General features: G+C 35.7%; 1 pseudogene; it reads right to left on the bottom strand.

Moving 5' to 3' along the window:
- Window positions 1-1,100: 1,100 nt before the first annotated feature.
- LOC149158453 (RING-H2 finger protein ATL74-like) lies at window positions 1,101-1,750 on the bottom strand (annotated as a pseudogene).
- Window positions 1,751-9,221: the final 7,471 nt, after the last annotated feature.

Raw genomic sequence — 9,221 nt, 5'->3', positions numbered from 1 at the left:
TAGTCTTTCCATGACATCAAGAGGGGTAGTTGTGTGCTTCACGATAGTCATAAAATATAATCATGTCAACATGGGCACCCTTAGTAGATAAAATTATAGAGGGAGATGAATATGCCTCTAATGTCACTAAGGTGCAATAGAGTACACTTGAAAGTGTGATGCTTGCATTAAGAGGTATTGAACCATTGAATATGTTGTGGGAAAGGTCAACGATCCTTAAATTTCCTTTGGGAAATTATCCCTTGGTGGAGGTTTGAATGGGGATCCAGAGTGTTGAGATTTTTCAAGTTGCATATCAATGTGTTGTTTGACAAGTTGAGCACAAAAAGATGCCCCGGAATTGTTGAAAACCACTTAGGAATTCTTTTGTTTATGTCGCGACTAGAAAGGGAGAGCTTGAAATTATAGAATTAAATATCCAAGATTTTAAGATCATAATGCTTTGACAATTCTTGCAGAATGTTTCCTAAAAGATTGTTCGGAGAGATATATAGAAACAAAAACTTGGAATTCTTTCCAACATATTTGGGAATTGAACTCGATGGCTTATTATCATTCATGTAGAGTTGTGTCAGGCTCAAGATATTTTCCCCGTGAAGAAGGGAATGCACTTACGTGATATTGTGACCCTTTGAATAGCCATCTCAAGATCATTAACAACTATAGGCTCATCATTAAGAAATCTCTCAGTTAGTACATCATCAACTTCTGAAATTGCTTCTATAAGCTCTTGGCTCTTTTTTGTTATTAAGTTGGATATTGGTCTTCTCCAAAGCATGGGCTATGTTTCACTAAGTGATTCCTTCTTTATATGAAATCAAAGATTTACATTGTTGTAATTCCAAATAATCAGATTAGGCTAACCTTCTTGTTTCATCAAAAATTGTAAGGAAACTACTAATTCAATTTAACGATCCAATTCCACAAATAAGGTACATATATGTCCAAATTATAGAATATATATATATATATATATATATATATATATATATATATATATATATATATATATATATATTTCACTCAGATCATGGTGAATAACAATATCTAAAGTAATGTGTAGCCATGAACCACAACATTAATTTTCAGCAACCCTCTACCTACACATGGTGAAGCGCCTCAGGTGTCGAGGGAGGGGCACGACGGGTAGTCATATTCACATTCCCTTCATCATTATTTTTTTATTGTTGTGGGAGAGTTCCCACAGGTTTTGCCTGTAGGTCAGGCAGGATGACTGCAAAGTGAGCCACGTATCAATGCAGTGCATATGGAATTCATGATTGCACTTGGACAAGATTATGACCTCGTTTCCCTCCAAGAACTCTACCAAACAGATTGGGAAATCGATGCAGGGCAAATTCGATTCGGTAGTGTCGTAGACCGTGATGGGAAACACCCACAGATACTTTTGCATCATCCCGATATTGGTTAGTCATGCCTCCACATCCTAGGAGGACTCGAACAAAATTGCTCACACACATGAGAATTAGAGTGCACAATTGATGATGGAGTTGAGCCCAAACATGCATATGAGGCCTCAAAGCAACACCACCAGAATGATGACCATGTTAGTGTCGAAGTTGCTTTTCCCCATGTATGGCTTGTGTGATGACCCCTCGAAAACCTTAGGCCTGGGATTGGGATTAGAATTGAGGCCCTCTGGCAAGGGAAATGTCAACTCCAACACTAAGAATCTTGTGGCCTCAGTCCATTCTTGAAACTTTATAGAATGATTCAAAGTTATTATCATTATTCAAGTGCCTGGAAATTCCTATAAATCTAACCAAAAATTTGTGCTTCCATTGACTTTTCCTGCAAAAAAACACCATTCAAATATCAATCTTCGTCATTCGCAAAGATTTCAATTCTATCTATGGTTGTAGCATTCACCAAAACCAGATTTTATCTCTACACACACACTCTGACTATATTATTTTTTGGGCCCTAATTTGTTGATGTACTATAGCAACAAAGTCTATTCAAGTGGTCACTGAATCATTTATTCATTGTGCGCCCTGTACATATATATATATCTCAGTCTAAGGCCATGGCAAGGTTGTAGAAAAGTAGCTAGAAACTATCCTTGGTTATCAGGCCCATCTCCATATCCCACCCTTCGAATAATTGCGAGCGGGCCCTCCTCTCCTACAAGATATGTAGGCATATGAAAAAAAGATAAGGCAAGGAGAAAGAAGTCATGGCGGTGATGGGGATTGAAGTCGATGAATTCACCTTGGAAATTCATATAAAACCCTCATTATCGTAGAATCATAACCCGCTCTAATGCCATTGATCTGAATCTTTGGGGGAAGGGCCTCAAGATCTAAAAAATTGAAATTCCAGAAAAAGAGGAGAAGACACAGTAAAAAAAACCACAAAGAAACTTGTTTATTAAAGTAGACGAGAACTATAAAAGCTACATTGTGGTGGACCATCTCCCCTTTTACAAAATGAGACTTGTTACTTATAACCTTTTTTTAGTTACAATACCATGGTTAAATTCCATGGATGGATAAATACCATGGGTGGATGAATACATAGGTGGATGCCACTTTCCACTCAGATCATTGTTACAATACCATGGGTGGATAAATACCATGGGTGGATGAATACCATGGGTGGATGCTAATTTCCATTCGAATCATCAGGAGGGTCGAATAGCCACCACATAGGTCGACTTGTCCAAGGAGAGTCAACTTGGTCTTTGTTTGACTCTCTAACTGAAAATAAAAATTAATTTTCTTTTCTTACAAAAGTCAAAATGGGACTTGACTCAAATACATTATCTTTTTTACTCAATAAATTATTTTTTACCCTTTTGAATCTATAAGCATGAATAACATGCTTTGACCAAAAATAAAATAATAATAATGAATATAATAAATATGTCAATGCTAAAAATTGCATTTTATTACATTATGAAGATCGACACTAGTTACATTTTCAACATTCTCCTCTAGCTTCAATACTTCTTTGGTAGTAGACCCCCACTATGTCTCATCATAATCTTTGACTCACCATATGGTGTACTCATTAATGGCATCCACCATGAAGGGAAATTCACTCCTATTATGATTGTTTCTATACTAATTCCTCACCTTCTATTAAATATTTGGACACAACCCTTCTCTCCTTTGTGTGAGCACTTCTACTTATTGAGGTCAATCTAGGCAGTTCTTTCACTACCCAAGGAACCATGCTCTGATATTGGTTGATCCATAAATTTTCTGGATTAATATAGAAACTAAAGTGCCAAATCCACTCTTCGTTATTCAACCTAAATCATGTATTTCAATTTACTCTACAATGCTTATCTTACAAAAGCATCCAAAGAGAAATCTACTACAAACACTAAAATCCTGTGTGGAAGTTCAAATAATGACAAGTAACCATTGTGCAGAAATCAACTAAATGAAGTCAAACCTAAAACATATGATAACATTCATGCACAACAACACACACAGAAAAATCCTTGCAAAGTTAAAAAAATATAGAAGATATTAAGGTATCAAGAGATGCATAATGATATGTAAACTATCATGGATATTCCACTAGACAGTTTGTCACAATAGATCTTATAAAAGTTGACTAAAATCTAAAATATATACTATGAGGGTTAATTTTCCTTATATTTCTAGATTTAATAATTATTAATTTTATGCTTATGAATACAATAGATAAAATGTGAAAAAATAAATTAACGAAGTATAGACATATACCAATCACAAGGAACACCAAGATATAATCTCAAAGAAAACCCAACTAGCAGGTGGGGTTGCTCTAGGTATTTTTTTTCTTCTAAAGGAAATGATACAAATAATAAGGAGTATGAACTTTCTCTGGAGTTACCTATGACTTATTACCCATGGGATGCCACAAAACATAACTCCCTCTCTCTCTCTCTCTCTCTCTCTCTCTCTCTCTCTCTCTCTCTCTCTCTCAGTTACTTTTCTCTACTATGACAAAATGCACACAATAGAATGGAACCCCTTTTCCTCCTAATGGCTTGGTCATAGCACAACCCAATAGCCAAATAGGGGTTATATTTGACTCATTCAACAACATGAGTTACAGCTTTAACCTTATAAAGCATTCATCATCATCCCCATGTGGATACCTTTTATTCCATGAATAATTGGGCCTCACACGAAATCCTCTTGAATTATGGTGGTTAAACTCAATCGATCAACTTCCAGGAGGCATAACTTTTGCATATAAACTCTTATTGATGTGATTCTTGCACCATTGGAAATATATTCAAGTGCAGAATAGTGTCACATGGTGCAACACTTTAGGAACAAATTTTTACCCACAAAAAACGTCATTTTAGGCCTTAAATTGACCTTGAAAGGTTTCAAACCCCAATTCTCCAAACCAGGTCTTGTTGCTAAAAATACTCATATAAGTTGATTCCTTCAAGTTTTCCACTTCAAAAGCATCGAGATGGATGAAAAACTATATAGTGATCCAATCCATATCATATTTCCCCATTTTGGGAGGCTTTTGGTTCCCAAAATATTTTATTGAATAAGGTGACAGAAATTTTCCTCTACCTTCTTCCTAGAGTACCATTTACCCTTGCTTAGAAGTTTTCCTTTCAACCTAATCTACCAAAGGTCATGTTTCCCATGTCTTGTAGTTATATACCTCTTCTACAAAATGGTATCCTCTATTGACTCTACTTATGCATCTAGTGCTAAATCCTTTATGGAAGGTAGGACCTCCTCCTTTTCCTGGTCCAACATTCAAAGCTAATAGAGTTTTAGAGTTTCCACATTCACCACTGAGAAAATGTAGATGTATCAGCCTAAAATATGTATGTAGGCATTATCCCTCACCTTTTCTAGTATCTTTAAAGAACTATATCGCAAAGCCTTGATTTTCTTACGATGACCCTGTAGCCTCAATATTGTTCAAATGTAACCATACGATGTCTCCCACTTTGAATAACTTCTCTATTTTGTGCTTATCATGCCTATTTGTGTACTTTTATTATGACTCTTTCAATGTTTGTTGTATTTTTAGATGGATTCTCCACATATTTCTCTACCCTTAAATAATCCCCTATGAGATCCTCCCTCACTCCTAGTTTTCCATATGAAATATCTAAATTTGATGGTGGAAATTATCCAAAACAAGTTCAAATGGGAACTTAAGAGTAGAAGTGTTGACTACTTTATTATAAGAGTGTTGTATATATACTATAGTTTCATCCCAAGTCTTGAGATGCTTATGATTGTAACACTTAAAAACCTACACCAAAGTCCTTCTAAGTACTTTTGCTTTCCCATTTGTTTATGGATGGAATGTTGTAGACCTATTCAACTTTGTGTCCATCCTCTCCCACAATGCAGTCCAAAATGCACTAACAAATATAGTGTCCCTATCCAAAATGATGATCCTTGGTGTCCCAAAGTGCACACAAACTTGTCCAAATATCAAGTTTATTTCTTCTTACCCACTAGTGCTCTTTTTACGGGGCATGGGAATGCACATCTTGTTGAATCTTTCAAATACCACATACAATAGTCATGTCCCTTCATATTTGTTGGTAAATCTCCCACAAAGTCCATGGAAATGCTTTCCCAAGGATGAGTGGGTACAAGTAAGGGATAGTAGAGACCCAATTTCCTATTACTAGGCTTACTAATACAACAAATCATACATCATCTTATGAACCTAGCTACATCATCTTGCATTATGGGCCAGTACACATCTATAAATTGGCAACTATATTTCCTACACCAAAATGCCCTGCAACATTGGAGATGTGAGCCTTTATGATTAGCTGCAATCACTCACCTTTAGGAACACATATCTTGTCCAACCTATAGAGTAATCCATTATGGAGATCGTAGTCAATTGTGCTAACACCATTATCTATATGCATTTGGACATGTAATTGTTACACCTCCTTAAAGTCCTCCTCCTCTATATATGCCTCTTTGTATGCATCATGGGTGACTTTGAAATCATGTTAGAGAACTTGTTTTTGTTTCCCTTCTTATACTTGATAACTATATGATACTATTGTAAAAAACACAATCCACTTGTAATGCTTAGTTTGTTGTAACTTACTCTGGACTTGCATATACTATAGTGGCTAGTGATATGTGTGGATAATTGTCTCCTTTCCCATCAGATAGTGTTTCCATATTTTTACAACTTATACGAAGGCATAGATCTCCTTGTCATATGTATGGTAGCTAATAACTATCCCATGAAACACTTTAGAATGGTAGCATATAGGTATTCCTCCTTGCATCAATACCACTCCCATAACATACCCACTTGCATCTCTCTCCACTTCAAAGGGTTGTCGCTAGTTTGGAAATGCAACAACTAGTGCTTGATTAATTTTCTTCTTCAACTCCTCAAGGTAATTCTATTAATCCTTCCCCAATTGGAAACTTTTTCCACTAACTATTATGGCATGGAGTGGTGAAAATATTTTTGAAAATGAGGCTATGAACTTCCTCAAGTACTATGCAGCTACCACAATGAAATTCCTCACCTTGAAGGACTATTTATCATGCTAAGCTGGATTCGTTTCTTCAACTTGTCCTGACGATGAACCACACTAGTTGGTTCGAAACGCGTCGACAAATGTCTGTCTACATGTGATTTTCACCGAAGTTATTCTTTCAAACATTGGTAGGAATCGACCACTTCATGATGGCCTTCATCTTGGTCGGGTTACTTTAAGATCCCCTCCATGAATCACATAGCCTAAGTACACCAAATACTATTATGAAAACTCACACTTCTTAAGATTTGCCAACAGTTGGTGCTTCTTCAATGTCTCTAGCACCTTCATCAAATGTGAGATGTGCTCCTCCTAGGTAGTACTGCATACCAATATATCATCCAAATAAAAATTAATAAATGAATATAAATATGGGCATAATATATCATTCATTAATCTCATCAATGCAGTTGGTGCATTACAAAGACTAAATGGCAATACTAACCACTCATATAAACCTTTTTTGCTTTTGAAGGTGGTTTTCTAGGTATCTTCTTCTCTGATTTGAACGTATTGATACCCTGATTTTAAATCCAACTTGGTTAAGTATTTTTTTTGCTACAACTAGTCCAATAAGTCATCAATCTTATATTGGGGGTACCTATCCTTGAGTATAATTTCATTTAACACCTTGTAATCAATGCACATTTTCCATGTTGCATCCTTCTTTGGCACAATTTCGATGGATCACCCACAGGGTGAGGTACTTGATTGAATAACACCCTACTCCAACAATTGTTTCAATTGCTTCACTTTGTTTTCTTCTATAAAAAACTACTTATACAACCTGATTCATGGCAATGGAGGGTGTGCAAATAATTGATCCCATGCTCCATTTCTTTGTTGGGTCGTAGCATTTTGGGCTCCAAGAACACTCCCTTATATGCCTATAAAAACTCTTCCATTGTTTTCTATGTTCCTTAGTGCACCCTTCTAGGGATGCCTTTACAATCATTGAATCTTCTACACACTGAATTTCTATTAAAAATAGTAAAACATGCTTCTTGCTAGAGTTAATCAATTTCTTAGCTTGGTTAAAAATTATCAATGAAACTTTAAACTTAGCCTTATTCACGTTGATGGTGAAGGATTTGTTGAATGGTGTTGTCATTGATGCCAACATCATTTCTTGAATGCTCTTAAGATTTGTCTAGATTGCATTGATTGAAGCTCCAATGGTCAAGAATCCCTAAGAAGCCCTAGATACCCCATAATTAATGAGAATTCTAGATGGAAAGGTCATTTTTTTGGGACTTAGGATCATCTTCATCTCATTCTCCTCGTCATGTTGATTCCGATGGTAGGTGGTATGTCTCCTAATTCCTCATAATTGAGGAGTTACACCTCTTTGAATATTAAAGCCCCGTTCTTGGTCAAGAAGCCCCAAAAGGATATGTCACAAGCAATTTTTTTTTTTTAAGAAAATGGGCTTATTCGAATTACTGGTCAAATTCACAAGAAAATATTTCTTATTATTCAAGAAAATTAATTTAAATGGGCTTAATGGTCAAGTGCAAGCTTAATCAATCTTGTTGACAAAGTATGCCTCCAAATTAAGTGGTTTTTGGTTCCAAGTATTCAAATTTAATTTTCAAATAGGGTCGGCCTCTCTAATTGTGACCCTTCAATACCTATACAAGGAGGCTCATATCCTCCACAAAAACAAATGTTCATTGTCTAATATTTTTAAATTCCTTCTGCAACGTTGGGTAGTCTCGCAAAACCAAAGAGAAGGTCAATATTTATCTATCTTTTGGACTAAGGCTTTTGTTGGGGTTCTATAATCAAGATTAGACACACTCAACCCTCCCTTGAATAAAATTTTATGTGGTCTGAAGCATCAAATGTTGACCTAATGCGAGTTATATCATAAATCATTTGCGACATAGAAGATCTATGTCTATTTTTTAAGGTTGTTTTTGTTGTTTTCTTGGATTTTTAGAAGCTTCTCTGCCCTATTATCTCCAAGTCTTTTGGTACATATTGTTGGCATACATAAAGTCTGAAGCATAGTATTTATGAAGCCTATCTTCTGAAGCTATCTTTTTCAAACTAGACGCATTTAACTGAGCTTAGTCAAGATTAGGGTGCAAATCATTGAGAGGTCAATCTGTTGTGTAAATCACATCATCTTATGGCAATTATGTGACATAAATCTTTCGTTCCTAGATCACTTCTGTAGCACATGATTTCAACCTCTTATGAGGCACATTTGTCATCTATGTCAAGATTACTTTCATGGCATCTCTATGCAGGAATCTCGGCCTAGCATGCATTACATGTATAGGTTATTTGTGAACTATGGTAAGGGTTTTGGTAGCCATATATCTCAATAAACAGTCAATATTTAAGGTTGTTTGGACCCTTCTCTTCTGAGCTCCTTTTGATGTCAAATCTTGCTCAATATTGAGTCTTGAATGGTTACTCTTCTGAAGCTTGTATCAGAAATAAATTGTTCAATCCATGAGACCTGAGACACTCATGGTTAAGGAGAAATTGTAGGAAGGACACCAATGACTTAGGCAGAGAATAAACATCTCAAATTAATTAGTTATATGATCACCCTAAGAACAAAATTTTGAAGGATTCAGTGGCACATTCTTCTTGAGGTATGCTGACAAAATTCCTCATTTGTTATGATTGAGCCCCTGTTGAATTAAATAGTAGCTTCTGAAACATTTTTCAAGGCAATATC

This window comes from Pinus tabuliformis, chromosome 5_2 (assembly GCF_031772625.1).
Source record: "Pinus tabuliformis cultivar Carrire ecotype Pingquan chromosome 5_2, CPIR1, whole genome shotgun sequence".
Taxonomy (NCBI): Eukaryota; Viridiplantae; Streptophyta; class Pinopsida; order Pinales; family Pinaceae; genus Pinus; species Pinus tabuliformis.
Note: the sequence above shows the minus strand (reverse complement) of the source record. Positions and strands in the feature narration are given on the sequence as shown.